Here is a 23,154-nt window from a genome sequence, read left to right on the forward strand (position 1 = left end):
TATGCAAAATAGTCACACATAAATTTGAAGGCCTATCAACAAGTATGTATTCGAGTAGGAGGATGCCCTTTCACATACATATATAAACAGAAGGTTTGTGTGCTCCTGAGTTATAGTTTGTTCCTGATTTACAGAGCTTAAGGGGAAAGTTGGGTCATGTGCTGATGTAATCTGTTTTATCGACACTGGTGAAGGTGCGACTATGTTGACTGCAGCTGGTCTGGGTACTCCACAGACACAACAGCAGAGAAAGAATAGCCCTCATAATTATGGTATGCCTTTGTTCCCTCTACACACCCATTTAACACTATCACCACAGGTTTTAAAATGAAAAAAGGTCCCCTTCTTGCAGACTATAAGTACACAGACTTTCCCAAATTCCACCTAAACTGAGGTAGATGAAAATAATGAAAATGTGTCAGTATGGTTCTTGCACTATAAGTTCTACGTGCACTACTGTGTGTCACTGGCACTTTTTTTATGTCAATGGAACAATTTTTAAGAACTTCCACAGAATTGGTACTATATTTAAAATATGACGACATTTGACCAAGTAGCTAAAAACAGGCTGCATATGTACCATTTCTTCGGTGAGTGGAATAGCAGTGGTGGTCCATTTAGATTATCTTAATTTAATGTAAGCTAATTTATTGCATGCATTATCATGTTGTGACTCCATTAAACATTTGAGGTACACCATTAAGAGAGGCAAACGTGGAAAATCAACAGTGCGTGAGAGTGTAATGTTGTTAACTACTTACAAAAACAAAATACCTTTCCATTTACTCAGTTCTCTGCATTTGTATTTGCATCTCTGATTACTTGTGAGATGTTGTGTTTAAATACCCATTTGCAGAAATCACATTTTATCAGTCCTACTCTAACATAATTTATTTTGTTTTTCAGAAAATACCTAAATACAACCACTGTTAGCAAAGTCGGAGGTTAAGAGAACTCATTTATGTGGCTGTGCAAGATAGTAATAGTATTTCCTTTAAACTACAAATTCCCTGAGGAGGACAGCCATACAGTGAAAGGAACAAGGTACTAGAGATAGACGAAGTTCAGGTGCCTGTGGCAAGGTTTTCACCAAATGGAAAGTCAGGATAAGAGCCTAGTTAGTGGTACCACTAGATTTTAGGAAATCTACTGTGCTGTACTGATAATATCACAAATTATATATAAAAATAGTTATGCTATTGCCACCAGTCATTGATATTGCCTTGCATCTTAGTTAGTGAGACTGGTGAAGTAAATATTTTTGCCACCTGTTGTAATGATGACTTTGCCATGCATATCACAGCATTTCAAGGTTATAGGCACAGTTAAAAAAAAAAAAACACACACACACACACACACAAACACACACACACACACACACACACACACAATTCAAGTCAATATGCATCAATACCTTCTCACCCTTGATGGACAATGATAATCTTAAAAAAGGGAGACATGAAGCAAGGGCCATGTTTTGCTGAGAGTAAGGAATTATGGGACCTCTGTGTCCTAAGTACTTGAAGTGGGTGTAGGTCTGGAGAGGTTGAAACTAATCCTTCCCCAATCCCCACCCCAAGGAAAAAGGCTCCTGTTTGACCTCACTGGCCTGATCTCATCGGTATGTGAAGAGAACACTGTGCAAGCCCAGAGCCAGCAGAGGAAGTCATCAGGCTTCAATTACAGAGGGGCTTTTCCTTGACTTTAACAAGTGATTCTAAAGTCCTACTGCACGCGACTTCTGCTTAATCTCAGACTGATCACTTTGGCCTGCACTGATCGTACTGGACATGCAGCCTGTGTTTCAGGGAAATGGGCAAAATGCTTCTGATGACAGTGATCTAGTATAAAGTTAGGGTTAGGGTTAGACTTGAATAATGCTTTAAAAGCCTAAAAATCCTTGAACTTATACTTCATCTTTTTACTTCATCTCATGCAATGGTCTTCATGAAAATAGAGAGAAAAAAACATCTGAAATCTCCGTTAAAAAACAAGCAACACTACATATTTATAGACATCAAACATGGTTAGTTTTTCTTCCCTTTTTTATGAGTACAAGTTTCCTATGAGTGTTAGTCAGGAAACAAGTATAACATTGGATGACAAAAAAACAGATACTAGCAGCTGGTCACTGACTGGACAGTGTTTGTGTTTTGTGTCCAGCAGGGGGAAGTCTGGCAGAAGTCTGAACAGCTTCCAAAACACATTAACACCTCAACAAATTTAACTGTGCCTGCAGCACATTAACATATTAGACTTAACCAGTAACTATTTTTATATGATCTCAGAATAAATTAGTCAGTAAGTTTAAATAATGTACACTTTTACAAAGAGGAAAACTGCTGAGTAGAATGCACTGTAACTGATTATAAGATAATTTTAGCAAGCCAGTAGCAAATTATATCAGTGGTGTATATCTTTGTTTTTGCAAAGTAGGCAACTAACTAGGACTAATTTAGAAGGCCCATGATACTACTTATGCAGGAGTGTATGCATCGCAGACTCTGCGAGGCTCCGAAAGCAGGTTTAGAGGCTATGTTTGGATCAGTCAAAGAATATTTGCATGCTAATATTATTTAAAAAAAAATGTTTTACCAGTAACTAAATCAATCATAAAAGCGTCAACATACCTGCATGACCATCATTTTTTTTTTTGTGAACATTAAAACGCAGTATGAACCATAAGAACCATAAGACTAGCAATTTGATATTCGGTAGAGTACATTACAACTCATAATGGATATAATTGTTATGCATAAAACCTGCATTTGCACACATAACCATAAAGGCAATAAAAACAAAAAGAACAAACTTTATTGCCTTTCATCCACGACCAGCCCTAAGAGCCAAATATGGGTATGGAAATAGTACACAGGCCTAAACTACTTCAAAATAACTATTAGTTCTGATTTGAACATGTAATTTTAACATCTGATACACATACTTGAACAGATTGACAAGCTATCAATCCTTCATAGAGCTCTGTTCAGTTTTAGTCAGTCAAATCATTTTTTGTTTAGTTGTGTTTCATGTACCCCTTAATATTTAAATATCTTTAGGGGAAAAATGCGAACTGATTTTAATTTGAATTATAAATTGAAAAATATAAATTGGAAAATATAATACAACATTTTTATAATTAACTAAACATATTCAAAGCATGAATCTTATGTTTAACTTTTCTAATACTTTGCAAAATGTAAGTGTGTGTGTGTGTGTGTGTGTGTGTGTGTGTGTGTGTGTGTGTGCACGCATGAGTTCCTACCTGAAGTGTAGAGCAGCGTAGCGTCAGTGTGTAAGGCTGGCGCTAAGACGCAGAACTCACGTCTGTGATGTGAGCATTCCAGCAGGGAAAGCGAACAGTGAGAGATGGCCCCACTGCATGCTCACTGCCTATGGAGCATTACATCATCAGCCTACCCTTATATGGAACATTATGTTGGACAGCCTCTCACAGGGGTGTGTACTCATGTGAAAGACACAGCCTGAGTGTGTGGGTATGTGTGTGTAAGAAAACAGAAGGAGCGGAAAAGAGAGAGAAAAGGAGAAATATTTCTGCTGAGACAGAGAGACAAAGAATGCGTGCGTGCGTGCGTGCGTGCGTGCGTGTCCGTGTGAGAAGAAAGGCATCTGAATTAAGTTTCATTTTGGTACCGAAAACCATGAATTCAGCCAAAATGGGGAGAACGTTTTACCATTCTTTAACATTGCACTGTAATTTTTTAATGTGTGTGTGTGTGTGTGTGTGTGTGTGTGTGTGTGTGTGTGTGTGTGTGTGTGTGTGTGTGCGCGTGTAATAGGGTCTAAAAACATCCACAACAGAACTTTCATATTGGACTGCATTCCACAATCCACAAGCCTTACCTATCTCAAATTACCTTCTTAAAGTTGTGTCCTAACTTTGAGATTAATTTAAAAAAACAAAAAACAAACAAAAAAAAAAAACTTTGTACGTATTTAAAATATTTAAGCATAGCACAAGAATGGAGATAACTGAGGGAAATGTGATTGTGACAGAAAAAGATAGCAATACTGGACATCAGTGGCAGGACATTCACAGCAGAAGGATGCAGTGGGGTGTTTATAGATCATTGTTACCATGGATTTGGGACAAAACAAAACAGTGGGTCAGTAGTACCGCATCAGTCCAAATAACAGAAGTACTTAGTCATTCCTGTTAACAGGAAATGAGAGGATTGCGAAGGACACTTCCTCTCTGCAAGTGGCCTTAATCGGACACACAAACATTAGGGTTTAATAAGACACACAAACATTATGGTCTTGTTACTGTGACAAAAAATAAATCTTTGCCGAAAATGGCTACACATGATGTTAATAACATAAATGGTCCAAAGTGTCCAAATCAAAGTTCATTGAGTTATAATAACCTATAGCGTTATCTGACATGCTAAAAAACTGGATCACATTTGATTGTCACAATATTATGGAATACTTTTGGAGAAATGATTTATCTGAAATTATGTGAGCACAGTATTAGTGATTAGCTTGTCTGCACTGGCTTGGCTTTATTAAAATATGTGGTTGGTAGTAAAATGTTAGAGACTGAATTTGGTCTGTACAAGCATTTTGTATATATATTTTCCAAAGATGTATCACCCTATAACATATAATCATGCTAGTAGTCTACAAGGGCACTAGTCCACACACCAAGAATCATGAATATACTTAGTGTACAGCAAAGCAGTTGTCTGCTTTAACATTACTCCACCATCCATATGCTCTGTGTCAAACTAAATGACTTATTGTGAGAGACAAACATGAGGAGGAATGATGAAATTGGTTTGGAATGAAACACACACCTCTGTGTGTGCACACACACTCAGACAGAGTAAAGTAAGTGTGTGTGATGGGGTGAGCGTGAGTATGAGTGTATATGAGTTGAGAGCAGCAGTAGGGTGATGGGCACATATGGAAGTGATCCATGAGACAGGCTCTGCTCTCCTTCACTGTTTTGAACGTTTTTGGAGTAGCGTAAACAGGCCGTCTGCTCCAGCTAGCACAAAGAGGAGAGGCGCCAGCCTTGAGCAATGCCCGGAATGTGTGTTACAGTCTCATCTTCAGCAGAAACAAAGCAGATTCCTTAATATAGAATCACAATTAGCCTCACATTTCCAATTCCAAACCCATCCAGAGTGTGGGACACAGATGTTTTTAGCTTCTCTGTCTAACTCTCAGTGTTTCAGCATCACACATTCATTCCTGCAAAATGACACAAGCACCTCATGTGGCCAGACACAGTTAAAAGACAAATTTTGCGTAAAGCAAGATGGTGAGGAGATCTTCAGGCATTGAGGAGAAATCCTGGTAATCAGGTTAGAAGAAGACTGAGGTCTCTGAGAGAAGCAGAATGCTTTGCTTGCCAGCTGTTTTAAACCCCTTTAAGTCTGTTGATGTTCTTATGTCCTGATGTTGGTGTTTTTTAGCTTTATTCAAGGAACACATGCATGGGGTATGGGTTGATGTACTTCAAGAATGAATAATCTTAAATGTTCTTTGTTTGAGTGGGTGCTTAAGTAGATTCAGATAGCGGATCTTATGTGCGTTTATGGATCTGTGTGTGTGTGTGTGTGTGTGTGTGTGTGTGTGTGTGTGTGTGTGTGTGTGTGTGTGTGTGTGTGTGTGTGTGTGTGAAAGACAGAGAGCATGCAGAGCAGACAAAGCTGCATGTTTGTACAACTCTTTGTGCCTAGGGCCTGATTACCTGACAGCGATGATGTCATTGCTCTGTAATCAAACCCATATGGCTCCCCACTCTCTCAAATGATCTCCCTTGACCAAATGATCTCACTGTTCAAGACACAGCATGTGTGTATGTGTGTGGCTTTGTGTATACACACATACACACTGATTGAAAGGACAGATGAGATCAGAACTGAACAAGTTTAACCAGAGCAAGGTGTGTTTGTGTTCTTAGACAGAGCCTATGGCTTTGGGCTTTGTTCTGAGGAGTTCATCTTTGCATAGCCTCTGCACATGCAGGTCAATAGAGGTCCAAGTACCACACAAACAACATGCCATTATGTGCGCCACTCTACTAAGGTGAAGGAAAACATGCATTAATGAAAACCAATACAGAAAATACAGAAGGTAAATTTAATGCAACTTTTTTTGGTGTGTTTAAGGAGCATTTTCTGCTCTGTTTTATCAGTGAGGAAATGTATTAAATACTGACATACTGGTCATAAAATGCTGTTATATATACATTATGGCCAATGAAATACTGGTCATAATGTGATCCCACTGTGGGAGGGGCTTAAATTAATACTTCATTCCAACATCCTTAAGATGTGAACAATGAAAGAAAACTATTGAGACCAAGTTGTCATTTTGAGTCATTTTGTCAAATACTAACTGAGCCCCTGTTAGAATATATACCCAACTAATAACATTAGTACAGTGAACCTTGGCTGACAGAAATTTGGCTAATATCCATTGGCTGACAGTTGGAAGGTACTTTCCAAATGACACAATGAGTGTTGGGACAAGGCTGGAGCTGTTCCTGATCTAGTTTTAACTGCTGTTCTATGGGCAAAGCTTGTGTTGAAAGTGCACCTATTTGTTCTTTATTTACTTTGGTATTTATTTGTATCTGTTTTTATCAGATATTTTAAAATAGGAAATACTGTATTTACACTCACACTGTTACTGTCTTAACGTTCTCTACATAATAAGAAAACATGCCTTCACACACATTTACCTACACACAGCATTACATGTAAAAGCATACAAACAAAAATACAGAGAAAGACACAGGGCATATGAACATGTAAAAACAAAATGAACTCCAGAAAAAAAATTGAGCTCTTTATTCACAAACTCTCTCTTTCTCTGTCTTGCAGTTTTGGGAGACATGGCCTTTCTCCTCAGGGTGGTAGCAGGTATGCCTCCCATTCCTCCCAGGAATTGGCTATCTTGTGGCCTTGTGGGCAATAAAAGAATGACATCATCTCCTTGTGTTTTCTAGCTGATGAACTCCTGTGTCTTTATTAGGTTGTCATTTTTTATTTCCCTCCCATTTTGTTTTTCACTCACACACACACACACACACACACACACACACACACACACACACACACACACACACACAAGGCATGTAGTTGTGTCCTCTGTTTGTTTGTTCTGAAAACATTTTCTCAGCTGTAAAACAGACCATGTTCTTAGCTTAGCATTGTATGTAATAGTGCAGGAATGAATAATCTTAAATGTGCTTTGTTTGAGCAGATGCTTAAGTGGGTTCAGAAAGCTGATCTGACATAGGTATATATTTACAGATCACAGCTCCTCTAAACCTACAACTCCTTATCAGGTTGTTCTGACAAAAAGAGTGTCTGTAAAAAGTGTCCAGGTCTGTATAAAATGTGTCTATGTACTGTGTCCTTACGGGTAGCAAAGCTACTGCTCTGACAGTAGGCATTGCAGTTTAAGTGAGTTAAACTGTGAGCTGAGGCTATAATAAACTGCTCTAATACCACTAAACTACCTTTCCTCTACCTATTCTTTTTTACAAACACTGGCAATCTTGCTCTTATGTCTGTGCTGCAGAGCCAGACAGTATATAATTTAGAGCCTAAATAACAGCCACCTCCCTGTAAAGCCGAGTACAGAGAGGGCTGGAATAAGTACAGCATGGTGAGAGATGCTGATTGCCCAGTTACAGCTGGGAAATACAAAGCAGCTAAGCATCAAAGCAGCTTCGATCCTGGGAAATTATCCCAAAGGTGTACATCCGGTTTAACATATATAATGATTCAGTACTGATCTTTGTGATTCAGTGAGTCAATACTGATGAATACTGACAGTCTGCTAAATTCCATAAATTTAAAAATGTAAATGTGATGGTGACCATGATAATGTAGTTGAGACCAGCCTGTATTAATTGTCTTGCTCTTTCTTGCCTTCAGGTGAACTTGGTACTGATGTAACCTCAAAAGTTGGGGATTTCTTCCAGAGACCAGCCAAGAACATTCGTCTTTTCCATGTGAAAAATACATGTGGGAATATTGTGGAATTGAATGATTAGCTTGTTGTGGTATGTGATAAAAATAATTTCTCAGCATAGCAAGTTTAAGATAAAGCTTTTCACCAGAATATATGTTATGAGATTACTGAATGATGAGAGCCAATAAATGTTTTTGTTTTTCATGTTTTTCATGTTAGTTTTATGTTTGATACACTATTTCTTAGCAGTGAACACTCAAACTGACAAATGTCATGTAACAGCTTAGTGTTTCAAGCCATGTTGAATTTATGATTGTAACTTGAATTCATATTTGAGGTTTTAAACTCACATTTCTCATCTTACTCCTGACCCAGACTTGGTCAAACAGCCCCTGTTTCATATCACTCAATGTCAGTGTTGACTCAGACCTGATTAGTTAAGGTCTTTGTGATGACTGGGTCTCCAACACAACCCTACTGATCATGACAATGATGATGTTTTGTGGGTGGGTGCTTCCAGTTCTGTTCTTTGGCAGCTAAATAATTACTCCTCACAGTAGAACAAGATTTACACTTTGATGGCAATGGATTCTTCAGGGGAGCATATCTTAGATGTTTTCTTAAGGAATTTGATATTTCAAAGTGGCTTAAGGGAAAAAAAACAAACCACACACTATTACAATCCTGCATGGAGCAATGAATAGCAGGAGAACCAAAGGAAACCACAGGAATGATCTGACCCTGGCCTGAGAAGAGCTCCCTGGTTGGAAATAGACAGAGCAAGCATTGCTTTTACCGTGAGAAGCAGTATAGGCTCGGTAAAGAGCCTATATTGTGTGGTCTTGTTCATATAAAGGCCTTGTTAACAGCACTGGGCCAGGTCACTGCAAAGTAAAGTATGTAGAACAGGAGTCATGTAGTGTGAAGGACTTTGCAGAAGGTTGAGTTCAAAGATTTTATAAAGTTCAGACTACCGTCTACATGGGAGTATTTCTAATGACCCTAATATTTAATAACAGCATAATGGTACTACCAAAACCTGCTCATTTGTTCTCTATCCCCTCAGATGGTTCCAGCTGTCAGATGCATATTCTGAATTAAGATTGGTCCAATTGATGCTCTACACACTCTAACCCACTTACACCAGTATTTGGAACCTGTGTTTGTCTTAAACAGCTAGCTATGCTAAGCAGTGTTTAATGCCATCTTTAGCATTTTTAGTGAAAAATATGATACACTGACGTGAAGTGAGAAACAGAGCTGATGTCACTGAATTACTCTCATCTTTACCAAGAACTTTTACACAAACACAGTCAAACCAACCAGAAGCTTAGTGAGCGCAATTAGCATAGCTGGAGTGCTTAAAATGAGCCTCCTGCTTACATAACCTCCTTTTAATGATAGTTAACTCACATCCTGGGATCTAATTGTGTTTAGAAATACTCTCCATGTAGGAATGGGCTGCTCTGAGCGCTTTTATTCACGAGTGAGCGATTCCTGTATGATCTGTAAACACACGGCAGTGGCCCCGCACAGCGGATGCTGCCTCCTAATCCACTCATTTCTCATTGCCTGTGATTACTGGAAAACTCTGCAGGCAAAGGTCCCTCTATGAAGAGCCAATACATCCCCCGAGACTTAAGCATCATTGCTGAGGAATTTCCAAACAGCCTACAGAAACGGGACACTCACTCCTCTCTTGAAATTGTCCTCAATTTCAAACTGCAGAGAGATGGATGACTCACATACAAGGCTTTACAGGATGTAGATGAAACACTGTATTTACCTGCAGGTTGATAGGAGGTAAATACAAAGGGTTAAAAAAATCATTCATGACTATTTTAGATTTGGGCTGAAAAAAAAAGATAAGAAGTCATGATGTTCCAAAACTGTGATGAAGGAAATGGTTTAATAAAAGATTCTACGGTGGATGTTTATTTTAGTAGTGACCGAACGAATAGACTGTTGGCACAAAGCCACATGAGAGAATGATTTAAATTGAAAACACTTTGAATTATCTTGGGGAACACACATGCACAAACACACCCGTGGAGAGAAAGAGAGAGAGAGTGGTGAAGAAGGAGAGAGGGAAGAGTGATAATTCGGAGTGGAATGATGCCTTTTCTTGAGGAACCACAAAGTAGCCTGATAATGAGCTGAGAGAAACAGAGGCTTACACACAGAAAGCGGGGAGAGTTACATTCCTCCAAACATGACCCCACCTCTGTCCACACCAAGTCAATGTCATTTACATTCTTGCGTCAACATGACTGCATGCCTTTCTCTGGGTTGTGTGTGTGTGCGTGCGTAGTGGAGGGGTATGTTTGCTTTTATGCATGTATCTCAGTGCCTATTTTATCTTCCTGCTACCCTCTGTATATATCTGTCTCTTTCTGTCACATTCTTTTTTTTAATACCATACATCTTCTGGGTTCACACAGCAGGGATTTCAGTGATGTCGTCATCTAAGCTGATAGTGTTCTCACCTTAATGAGGAAAGAAAACAGATGGTTTGGATCTGCCATGGAGGAGAAGAAGAGGTTGAGGACTAAGGGTAGGAGTGGAGTTTTAAAGGAGGGTTGAATACCTAAAAAACAGCAACAGGACCATTGGTTGAAGTTCCAAAAAGTATGGCCTTGTACGAAAGACTATTTATACACAGGGTATACATACCCTATACCCCAACCCTAGCTACCAGTGTAATTGCCATGCTTGTTAAGTCAAAAAGTTGTACTGCATGCAAAAAGACTTTTCTGCTAGATGTGATGCAAAAGCCAAAAATTCTACCTAACTAATTTAATAAAGTAAATGTATCTTAAGTACTAGAAATGTATAATATCAAAATAACTTTCTTATTGAATACAATTTGTTAGATGTACCTCTTTACATAGAAATACATTTGCTTAGAAATCTGTTTTCAGAATAATCAAGATAGCTAGGTTTGGAGCTGCCTGCATAATTTGGTGTGCCTACAGATTAAAGCTGCAGAATACTACTAATACTTTTCCAGGATGATTTTTTTCCCAGATAATTAATATTATGCTATTAGAGTGCTATTTGGCACTCAGCAAATTAGCTGATGCTTAGCTACCTTAAAATAGAGTTATGAAATAATTGAAGTTTGGGAGAAAGACAACACCTGAAACTCCACCCTTAATTCTGTATAGTTATATTCCCAAACTTCCCTATTTTCTCTGTGAAGAACCTCACATTGATTACATGTCTCCAGTCTCGCAGTTTCCTCACCTGATCTCTCTGTTTCAATTTTCATTACCTCAAAGGATCTAGAAATCATTGCATCTGATTACAACTTCTTTCCTGGTAGCTCGTGTCCTGTATCTTAGGGTTAGTGTTAACACTGCAGCCTACATCTTTGGCTTCATTTTGTTCCACTCCTTGCCTCCGGTTGGTTGTCACCATCCCCGCCACTCCCCACTGATCTTCCCATACCTGGTTCAATTCCTGATTATGACTGTTCTCACACTAAGCATGATAGGCAAGGCTGCAGTAAGGCTAATGCTGCCTCTCTTCTGGTTCCATCCTCTTCAAAATCTCAAATGAGGTTGCTGAGGCTTTCATGACTAGCCCCTTCACCTCAATCAACCCCAGTGGCTTGGCTTCTCACGGGTACTGCAGCATGAATTGGCATCATCAACTTTTCTGATGGCTCCTCTGAGGCTTCCATAACCAGCTTTGTGCCAAGTTCCAACTTCTATCTCTGCTGTGCAACCACTGATCATACCATCTTTCTTATTAAGTTTGCAAGGCATGGGGCAAAACCTCATGTTCAGCTGTAAGAGTCCTAAGATGTTGGACATCCTGGCTCAGGCCCTTTCTTGGATCCTCCTGAACATCTAACATCTACCTTTTGAGATCATGGGTCCTGCAACTTGCCTCAAGTTCCTTAGCATGGTCTCCTTCCAAGTTTCTCTCCAAAGTGGAGACTCAACTGACTTCTCCTCACAATTTTGTGGTGGTGCCCCACCAAACTCAAGCTCCTCTCCCTCCTTGGTCACCTCAACTATTCCATTTACATTGTCCCCCAGGGATGATCCTTCATCTCTCCACTCCTCACCATTGCTTCCTCCCTGCATGATTCCATCTCCCTGGATGATGCCTGTCTCATAGAGATATGGTTTTGGCACCTCCTTCTTCAGTGGTGGAGTGCAATCTCCTTCTTCTACCAGGATGCCATCTCTAACTGTTTACCAATGCTGCCTTGTCTTGTGGCTTTTGCGGCATCTACCAAAGCCACTGGTTTGCCTTCCCTCAGCCTGATGAATCCATTGTCTTGGCAAAGGGATGTGTTGACTCTTCTGCTTTGTCTGAGCTTTACCCCAGTGTTGTTGCTGTTCTTTTTTTAGTGGCATAAATGGCCAAGTCAATCCATCCTTATTCATTCTGACAACACATCCACTGCCAGTTCCATCAACAAAGGACACTTCAAATGCCTTATCCTCAATCAATCCCTACGCTGCCTCACATGCCACTCATTTAAACATGATCCTTAAATAAGGACACATACTCAGTATCTTAACAGCAGATTCTCTCTCTTTCATTTCCAATTTCAGAAATTCAGAGCTGTGGCACTGCACGCAGACCCTCAATCAACCCAAGTCCTCCATTTTCAGAGCTTCTGCGCAACCTACACTTCATATACCTTATTCAATAGGCTCATTTTAAATTAAACAAGTTATATAATATTTCGTTCCCTTCAGACAGCATCTCATCATCTGCCTTTCTCACATATGCCAACTTTGTACATTCCATCTGTTCATCCAACTTTAAAATCTACCTAGCCAGCATTAACTTCTTCACCAAACTCATCAGTGTTTCCAGCAAAACAAGCCAAAGTTACCTCTCCACCTACCTGCGACAGCAGACTTTCTAATGCACTGCATCCATGTTCTGCAGTCAGGTCACTTCTCACCAGAATCCTCAACCCCTTGTGAAGTCCTCTTTCTCCTCACCTTCTTTGATTTATTTCATTGCTCAGAATTCTCCTCCAGTATAAATATATTTGACCCAACCCACAAACCTGGCTTCTCAGACATCAATAACCATGACACATTCAATTTTATCATCAAGTACAGCAAAACCAATCAACTAGGCAAGACCATTACTCGTGTTCTGATTTATTTCCCCTCTCAGTCCGTACTAAACTCTGGTACACCATATCTAATTCAGAACTGTTCAAAATGCCCAGCCATCTGATCCTCACTTCATATCTGAAAATAACTCCATCACCCAACACTGGTTTCACCATCACCTTCATCGAGTCCTCTCCCTGAGTGGTTACCCACCTGATCAGTTGTCCAGACACTCTTAAAGAATCGGCACACAGTCCTTTACATCCAGGCAAGGCATTCCAGATCATCTCATCCAACTCCTCAGATGCTGGTCCTCTCAAGTATGCTAGTTACATTAGGTCCCAGATGAATGAAAAAGACACTAGCAGATGTCTCTAGCATAACCTGTGGCCTTTGTGGCTGGCTTCTACCACATATGGAGGCTGCCCAGAACTCTAGTCCAAAAGTTCATTCAAGTTCTCCATCCCCATCCCACAAAATCCCTCATAATCACTTCTATTCCATTCCCTATAGAAGCCATGGTCTGTACTCGCAAAATGGTAGTTCTTGATAGTTTCATGTCAACTCCAGCACAAAATGAACGTGAATTTATCAAACATATATTAAATACCTTAATTCTCACAAATATTATATTTTCATACATGCAGAGTTTAATGTTAATTACTTGCGATGCCATTCATAATTTATTCCCATTGCCACCAATCTCATACTATTCAAGAGAGCTACAGTCATATAAATAACCTGTATTTGGATAAATCTTGGAAGTAGGAATCTGGTAGAATGATGTTCTAGCTCAGTGCCAAATAATCTACCAAAAGAGATGTAGTCATATGTGGCTATTTTGGATCACAAAAAAACCTTACAAATATAATATGATGCAATGTATAGTTCTCTAAACATGAAAGCATTTTGTAATCGATTATAAAATACATGATTTATACAATGAGATCATGCTGATCTTAAAATAAATGAAAATAGCCTTAAATTAAAGGTCTCCCCTTCTTACAGTCTTTTATCATTTAGTTTGATTCTTTTCTCAGTCTCAGGTGACTTTCTCACTGTCTTTGTGGAATCTAATGAACAAAACCTATTATTTAACTTCAGCTCAACCCCGCTTCACTTAAAGCAACATCTCCCTGTAAATAAATTGATAAACAGCTTAATGTATGAACTTTGACCAGAGCTACTTTATGAGTAAATTCAGCTTTAAAAGACAGAAAGATAGAGTAGGATTCTGATTCCCTTTCTCTGTCTTATGATTATTGTGGAACGACTGGCTTAGACTCCAGCCAAGAAGAGACAATATCTTATTTTGGGCATATGCAGCTGATTCTGTAGAATCTTTTCCTTGTACTTCTGGGTTACAGCCTGGGGTACAATCTAGCCTACTGGCTAGTACACAATCCAGTATACTGGCTAATATACAGTCTAGTATACTGAAAGTAAACAAGAAGCTTCATGTCTCTTTGTCCTCTAGAATTGAGTTTGTTGGGGTGTTTTGTCAAACGTATTCAAGGGATTAAGTCTGTGTGACAAGACTGCACTTGTCTGTCCATTAAGATTGCTACTTTTCTCTGCACATATGTTTGGAAATACAGTGTGAATTATAGAACCACATATACAGCACATCCTGTAGGTCTTTAGAGTTCCCTGAAGATTTACATTTGTATCTGGAGGAAATTCAAATGTGTAGCACTGCAACTGTTTTTAAAAAGTAAGAACATACTGGTGATCTCAGCAATAGCAAGACCAGATAATACTGTCATAAAGTAACAGATCAAGCACATTATCCAGGATGTAGCTATCCAGTATACAGCTGGTCAATGAAACCAACAATTACCACAAACATTTATAGAGGCTTTAAAAACCAAAAAATAGAATGTTATTTTCAAACCAACCCAGTCACCCAAACTTAATATCACTTAGCATACTGTTTACAAACTGAAGACAAGACTGAAGGTAAAAAAGCAGGACCTACACAAGTAGGAAATAAAAATGGTTGCTACAGGCAGAGGAAGACATCGAGCCTCTCAGATCAAATATTATATTCTGTGGTTAGCATAATCATGAGCAAAATCCACTGGAAAAAAAAATGTGTCTTGATTCAGTTACAGTCTGGCCTATAATTTACTATTGTAGATTTTATAATTCAACTTTATTTATATCTGCACGTATACAGAGAGAAAGCAACTTATAAAGGCAGTACAGAAACCAATAATTGTAATATATCATTTTAGTCATAAATCATATCTGTTCATTACATTGTGGGTATACCTGAAATGACAGTATTAAGTTCAGCAATTATCAGCCAAATATATGTTCTAAAATGCAAGTGTGCCTGTTTTATCAAGGTTGGAGACCCACATTGAAATCCCAGGATGCAGAGAGACATTGAGCCCTGCTTGAAGGGCTGCTTCTCTTTGGACTTGTTTAGGCCAATTTCTCTCAGTGTGTTTCCATATGACAAAGTGAATTAATTAAAATTAATTTTAGGCTTGAGCCAGGAACAATAAATGTTATGGTACGTACAAACATTGTAACACAAAAGTATACATTCAAGGAAATGTAATGTAAAAAAATTCTGCGCCATCTATTTCTATGATGCTCAAAATGTCATTAGTGAACACCACAGTTTTAGTGTTTTCTTAACATTTATGGCCCATTATGAAGTTTGATTATAAGGATATCACCAATGATATGCATAAGCTACCAGGGGGCTGTTGGTCAAAATTTCATGCAAGCACAAGTAAGGTGTGAAAGGAGACACAACAAGGGAAAATATTTCTGCCTAGATCAATGCCTTTACTATCTAAACGTGTAGTAATATTAGTACTAATAATAATACTACAGCAAAACTTCACAGAAAGATGCACCAAAGTCATACAGAATCCTGGCAACGCATTAGAAGACATTCATGCGCACGCACAAACACACACGTATACACACACACACACACACACACACACACACACACAGGCAGAGAGAGAGAGAGAGAGAGAAGCATACACAAACACAGAGAAGACACAAACACACATACATGGAGTACACACACACACAAACACACACACACAATGTACTGGTCTGGGCCTGTGTGCTGGTCTCAGTCTGTGGGCTGGTATGTGGCTGGTCTGGGCCTGTGTGCTGGTCTCAGTCTGTGGGCTGGTATGTGGCTGGTCTGGGCCTGTGTGCAGGTCTCAGTCTGTGAGCTGGTCTGGGCCTGTGTGCTGGTCTCAGTCTGTGGGCTGGTATGTGGCTGGTCTGGGCCTGTTTGCTGGTCTCAGTCTGTGAGCTGGTCTGGGCCTGTGTGCTGGTCTCAGTCTGTGGGCTGGTATGTGGCTGATCTGGGCCTGCATGCTGGTCTCAGTCTGTGGGCTGCTATATGGCTGGTCTGGGCCTGTGTGCTGTCTCAGTCTGTGGGTTGGTCTAGACCTGTGTGCTGGTCTCTATCTTCAGGCTGTTTTGGGTCTGTGGGTAGTACAGAGGCAGCAATTTTCTACCTCTCCCTTATTCCTTCTTGGTCCCTCATTCTTATGGAAGCCATTCTTGCACTTCTCTCATGCTCTTAATTATGAGTGTGGTTAGCTAAGCAGAATTTGGTCAGCCTTCTTGGTCCTGTTCTAAAAACTAGCATTCCATTATTTTTGCCTTTAACCACATATGAACAGTGAGATGCTGAACATTGACACTTTGAAAATACTTCACGTCAAGCTTTACACAAATGTAAGATCCTATGTAAGCAAAAATAAAGACAGACAACAATAACACTCAGTCAATACTGATTAAAATTTTTCTAACCTGACACATGACTGAAACTTGTGACTGGATGGTATTTCTGAGACACCATCTGCACAAAATCTTCTGGCTGCCACTTGGCCAACTTCTCTTTAATCTCACGACAAGTTTTTTAAAATGATCTTCTTATAAACATGCACACACACACACAAAAGCAGTCCTGAAAAGTAGTAATAGACTGCTACATTCTCTGGAATATATGTAATTGTATTACAACATGTGATGACAGGGTCTAGGGTCTAATCATCTTACTTCTAAAGCGCTATTGATGCTGTTCTCTGACAGCTGTATATAACCCAAAAAGCACAGAGCCATAAACATGACTTCGGTATGGATTTAACATTAAAGGAACAATAAGTCATTTTCCTAGTAATTCTTCATGTTACGAAACAGCCATTATACTGACACCTAGTGACTGGGATATTTCAGAGATTCTGTATAAAATCTTTTTTAGGCCTCTGTGTGAGACTCACTCTATGGAGCATAAACTAGTTCATTTGAGGACTACACAGCAATTTGATACTTAATGTGATCTGCACTTAATAGAAAAAAATGCATAATAAATAATCACTTTCTTAAATATTGCTAACTACTTTTTGGTGGTAAAAGTGACTTATTGCTCCTTTAATGCCAATTTTTGCCTTTTCTGATACATAAGTGCCATTAGTTACACCAAAAACAGACAAAATTCTGTATCATGAAATGTAATTTAAAAAAAGTAAATTTAAGCACTGTCAAGATATACTACATAAATATGCAAAAGAAATGAATCACTTATGTTTAGTGCGGTTAATGCCATGTGAATCAGACTTTCCTCTTAACTTATTAATGATGAATGAGCCTCTTATGTAAGAGATATTGAATTACACACAGCGTTTTATGCTAGTTAACATGATTTTAGAGCACACTGGCCAAAAAAAACTGATCATGGTCATGGTTTTATCACTGAGTCTGTAAGCGGATATTTTTGTTTTGGCTTCCTGTGGATGAGGAAACAGTACTGTAACACTAGTATTCTTTAAAGACAGAACGATTAGCAGACTCTAATTGGCTCACTATCAGGAACCCATTCACTTTTTCTGACAAACCCCAAAGTCATACCAACACAACAGATAGCAAGAGAGCTCTGTGAGACAGAGAACAGAGAGACAGAAAACAGAGAAAAAGATGAAAAGTTAACAGAGAATATGGCCAGGCTCCATCTTTGGTTAATTCAGCTCACTTAGTTTGATCAATGTTATAAAAGACGCTACTGCATGTTGAATGCACTGCATGTACCACCCACTCACAATCACGTCAGGGCAGTAACTGCTCAGTAATTCTCCTCACAGATTTCATCCACCATTAAAACAGCAGCAGGCATGTCTATTTTTGCCCTAGGATATATTATCAGCTCCAGTTTATTTTTGATCTTCCATGACTTATCATATATAAGGGCCTTGTAAGGCAATGAAAATGGAAACATCACTGACTAGTGCAAAGTTCATATATATATACGCACACATACAAGTGCAAGTGGCTTCTGCAAATAATGAATTTGTGTCTATTGTAACTGTATTTAGTTAAATGTAGAATAATCATTCCGCCAGATCCCCAAGCAGACTACAATACCCAGCATCCCGTTTGCCATCTGCATGGAGGCGAAGTATTCTGACAATTCAAAAGGGGCAGTCAAAATACAACAACAAGGAATTCTAAGAAAAGGTACAGTACACAAAAAGGCAATCCAAAATAACACTTGGTATGCTTCTAGAAAATACTTCAGAATACTTTGCCTCCATGCAGACGACGGATTCAGAGGTCAGCTTCTCAATCAGCACCAGCAGGTGCTTGAGGGTTTCACGCAGACTATGGACACTATCGCTAAGTAACAGGCAGATCAACAAGCACAAATGTCTGAACTCAGTCAGTGTCTCAGAGAAATGGCCTGAATTCCGAGGTTTTGCAGAAGCTTACTTGCCATGATGATGAGCTAAATTTGGACCAACTGATTGCCCTGGCAATCCATCTGGGTAACTACCTTCAGGCATATAAACCACAGAGGTCTTGTATTCCTTGCTCCAACTACCACCATCCCAGTCCTAAATCTGAATTTGAACGAGAAAACACAGTGGAGGCAATGCAATGTGACTCCTCCCGCTTATCTGAAGAGGAGCGATGCTCCTCTTATCTCCTCCCGCTTATCTAAAGAGGAGCATTCCACGAAGGGCTTTGCCTTTACTGTGGAGGTCACCTGGTTAGGGAATGTCATCTCAAACCCACCCGTAATGTGTCACAAACTCTTAGAGGAAGTAAGACTTCCACTCCTCAAGCGCAGGTAATAACCCTGCACAAAGTTAGTATGGTTGCTAAGTCATTTACGTTGACAGTTTATTTTGGATCTCACACTCCATCATCAATTTTCACAGACCTAGTTGATTGCAACTTAATTCATGCCCATCTAGTACAAGACCTGAACATCCCTGTAGAGCCATTATCCAAGACCCTTCGCCTAGCCGCTTTGGACGGATCACCCGTAGGGTCTCAGACCATATTTATCCACACCACACTTGTAAAACTCACCACCAGTTCACTCCACTCTGAACTCATCTCATTTCTTGTCCTACAAGTCTCATCATTCCCAGTCATCCTGGGCCTTCCATGGCTTGAAAAACAATCTCAGTATATCATGGCCCCAGAAGGAGATAAATCAGTGGTCGGCTCATTGTCATAGGAACTGTTTGACTTTACCCACACTTAAGCTCTGCTCCATGACAAGTCCTGCAGAGAGTCCTGCTGATGACCAGGTTTTCGTTCCTCCCCCAGAATATCATGACTTTGTTAGCATATTTAGTAAGAAGAAAGCTACCCTGTTGCCACTGCACTGTTTCTGTAATTGCTCTATCGAACTCCTGGAGGGTGCTACATTACTCAAGACCCACATATTTCCTCTCTCCCAAGAGGAGGAGAGAGCCATGGAACAGCATATAGAAGAGGCACTGAGGCATGGTTTCATTCAGCCATCCACTTCCCCCCTGGCATCAGGCTTTTTCTTTGTAAAGGACGTTTGCCTTCGCCCCTGCATAGATTACTGTAATCTTAACTTGATCTTCAAGAAGTATGCTTACCCACTACTGCTCATCCCCATCACCATGGAACAGCTACACGAGGCCAAAGCCTTCACGAAATTAGACCTCCGTAGCGCTTACAACCTTATATGGATCAAAAAGGGGGATGAGAGGAAGACACTATGAGTACAAGGTGATGTCATATAGTCTCAGTGTTGCACCATCGGTGTTTCAAGCCTTCATTAATGATGTACTTCGAACAGTAATTGGAAGATATGTTATCGCTTATATGGACGACATCCTCATCTACTCACCTGACCTTCAGACACCTGTCCAACATGTTCGATCGGTTTTACAAATTCTCCTGGAGAATGGACTGTATGTGATGGGGGGGAAATGTGAATTCCATACCACTACTATGATGTTCCTGAGGTATGTAGTAAGCCATGGGGGAGTTACAATGGACGATAAAATAATAGAAGCTATCCTTCATTGGACGGTGCCTACTACCGTCAAAAGGCTACGGAGTTTCCTGGGTTTCACAAACTGGTATCAACGTTTCATAAAGAATTTCAGCAGTATAGCAGCCCCCCTCACAGCCCTCCTTAAAGGGTCCTCTATAAAATGTTGTTGGAATCAAGCATCTGAGAGCGCATTTGTCAAATTAAAAGAAACTTTCACCGCGGCTCCCATCCTTAGACACCCAGATCCAACTGTCCCATTTATAGTAGAAGCTGATGCTTCAAACATTGGTATTGGTACCATACTTTTGCAGAGACATAATGGGGACATAAACTCTATCCCATGGCGTACTTTTCCAGAAAACTATCCCCTGCAGAACAAAATTATGGGATAGGAGAACGCTAACTGTTGGCCATTAAATTAGCCTTGTAGGAATGGAGACATTGGCTGGAGGGGACTAACCATCCCTTTTTAGTAATCACGGACAATAGAAATTTAGAGTATATGCGCACGGCGAGACAACTGAATCCAAACCAAGCCCGTTGGTCATTATTTTTTTCCAGGTTTAATTTCAAATTTATGGAACTCGAAATATGAAGGCAGATGTACTATCCCATGTCCATCTAGGGGAGCATGAGGTGACAATAGATGTGAAAGAAACCATTTTACCTACCTGGGTTCACTTGGCATCCATCAGATAGGAGATTGATGAGGAAATAGAACAAGCTACACAAGAAATTATCACCCCAATAGAATAACCAACAGGTAAGCGTTACGTTTCTCCTTCTTACCAGGACCGTTTGTTAGCATGGACTCATTCCTTGCTCGCTACGGGTCATCCAGGAGAGACATGTACATGTCAGCTCCTAGCTCACCAGTATTGGTGGGAGAATATAGCAAGCGACGTCCACCGCTACGTTTCGTCATGTTTCGCCAAGACCCTCCCTGCAGGTAAAATCATGCCACTTCCCATGCTTGAAAGACCTTGGTCTCACATTGCATTAGACTTTGTCACTGATCTTCCCTGTTCCGAGGGGAACACAACCATCCTTACGGTCGTGGATAGGTTTTCTCGAGGGGTGAGGTTCATTGCCTTACTGAGCCTACCCACCGCCTTCCAAACTCCTGAGACATTATTCACACAGGTGTTCAAGATATTTGGCACCCCCGAGGACATAGATAGGGGTCCTCAATTCACATCTCGAGTCTGTTCAGGCTTTCTGGAATGGATAGGCGTAACCATCAGCCTCACGTCTGGTTATTACCCACAATCTAACAGACAATGTAAGCATACTAATCAAGAACTTAAATTCCTTAGGTTTTTCTGCATAAACAGTCCTTCAGATTGGTCCAAGTTCTTACCTTTGGCTGAGATGGCACAGAACTTGCTCACTAGTCCTTCACCTGGTTTAACCCCATTTGAGTGTATTCTAGGCTATCAACCCCCTATGGCTCTATGGACTCCTGTCACTGCTGATATCCTGGCAGTAGACAATTGGATGCAATGCAGTGAGAAGGTATGGGAGGAAACTCATCAACGTATTGAACATGCACTACTATAGTATAAGGAAATGGCTGACAGACACAGGGAGGAGACCTCTACCTACCAACCAGGTGACCATGTTTGGTTAGCCACATGGGATTTCCACAAGCTGGATTCCTGCAGCAAACTGAGCCCTAAGTATATAGGCCCCGTCGAAGTACTCAGATGAGCTAACATATCGGCTGAACCTGCCTGCACACTTTCAGGTCTGAAGGTCCTTCTATACTTCTCTTCTCAAACCTATTATTTCAGGTCCATTAGATGACGTTTCTCTGGATGGGACCCCGCCTCAACCCATAGACTACAACGGAACTCCAGTATACACAGTGTGCCGCATTCTGGATTCTAGGAGGAGGGGTGGCTCAATACAATACCTGGTGGATTGGGAAGGATTCGGCCCTGAGGAGCACAGCTGGGACCCATGCTGTGATGTACTGGATCCCGGTCCGTTCCGATGGAAGGACCTCATACAATTCCTCGTTGTTGTATTTTGCTTGCCCCTTTTGGATTGTCTGCCTGGTTATATTGTGATTGATCTTCTGGTTTCTGACTGGGACTGTTAAACTCTCTACAATTTGGATTATCCCTTTAGCTTCCCCTTTTTGTCGTCACACTGGATTATTGCACAACTCCTGAACAAAAAATAAACTAGCCTGCTGTTTCATATCCGCAAGCATCTGATTTTGCCCGACCCGTTACAAAAAAGAAGCATTGTTCCTTTGTGTAATAACAGCATTCAGACTTCAGACAAACTATTTTCACATTTACAAGAACTATTTTTATATTAGTATTATTAATTTAGCTTATCAAAGGCAGTGACACCAGGACTGCTCATGGTTTCCACATTCCCACTTTTTGACCAGAAAAGGAAAAGATTCTGAGGAGAGGCTTGGTGACGCAACTTCTGCTGAACATGCCTTTGTTTTAAGAAGGGCAGTCTGAGGCCTGAGCATGTCTTCTGTATGTTTAGGGGGAGTTGCCAAATGTACCATAGTTGTGTGATTCACAAGATTCCTGCAGTTTTCTGTGCAGTAAGGCACAATTTTTAGACAGCTGCTCACAGACATTTTTATCATGCCTATGGTTTTAAATCAATGTGATTTTTTAAACACTCCTTTTTTAGACATTCACAAAACACCTTTGTAGCTAGTCTGCCCTTTGAAAGACACACATTACTAAGTAATAAACATGTACTTGTGTAGAAAAGACACTAAACTGATAACATTTCTATAAGACTGAATAACCTGTATAGATTAATTTT

At 40.1% G+C, this 23,154-nt stretch overlaps 1 protein-coding gene across 2 annotated transcripts in view; it reads right to left on the minus strand.

Annotated features, from left to right (window-relative positions):
- Positions 1 to 23,154, minus strand: part of filip1l (filamin A interacting protein 1-like) — a 59,810-nt gene that overhangs the window by 7,746 nt on the left and 28,910 nt on the right. The gene's annotated exons all lie outside the window — the stretch shown is intronic.

This window comes from Electrophorus electricus, chromosome 23, assembly GCF_041902795.1.
Source record: "Electrophorus electricus isolate QZ-2024a chromosome 23, ASM4190279v1, whole genome shotgun sequence".
In the NCBI taxonomy this organism is placed as follows: domain Eukaryota; kingdom Metazoa; phylum Chordata; class Actinopteri; order Gymnotiformes; family Gymnotidae; genus Electrophorus; species Electrophorus electricus.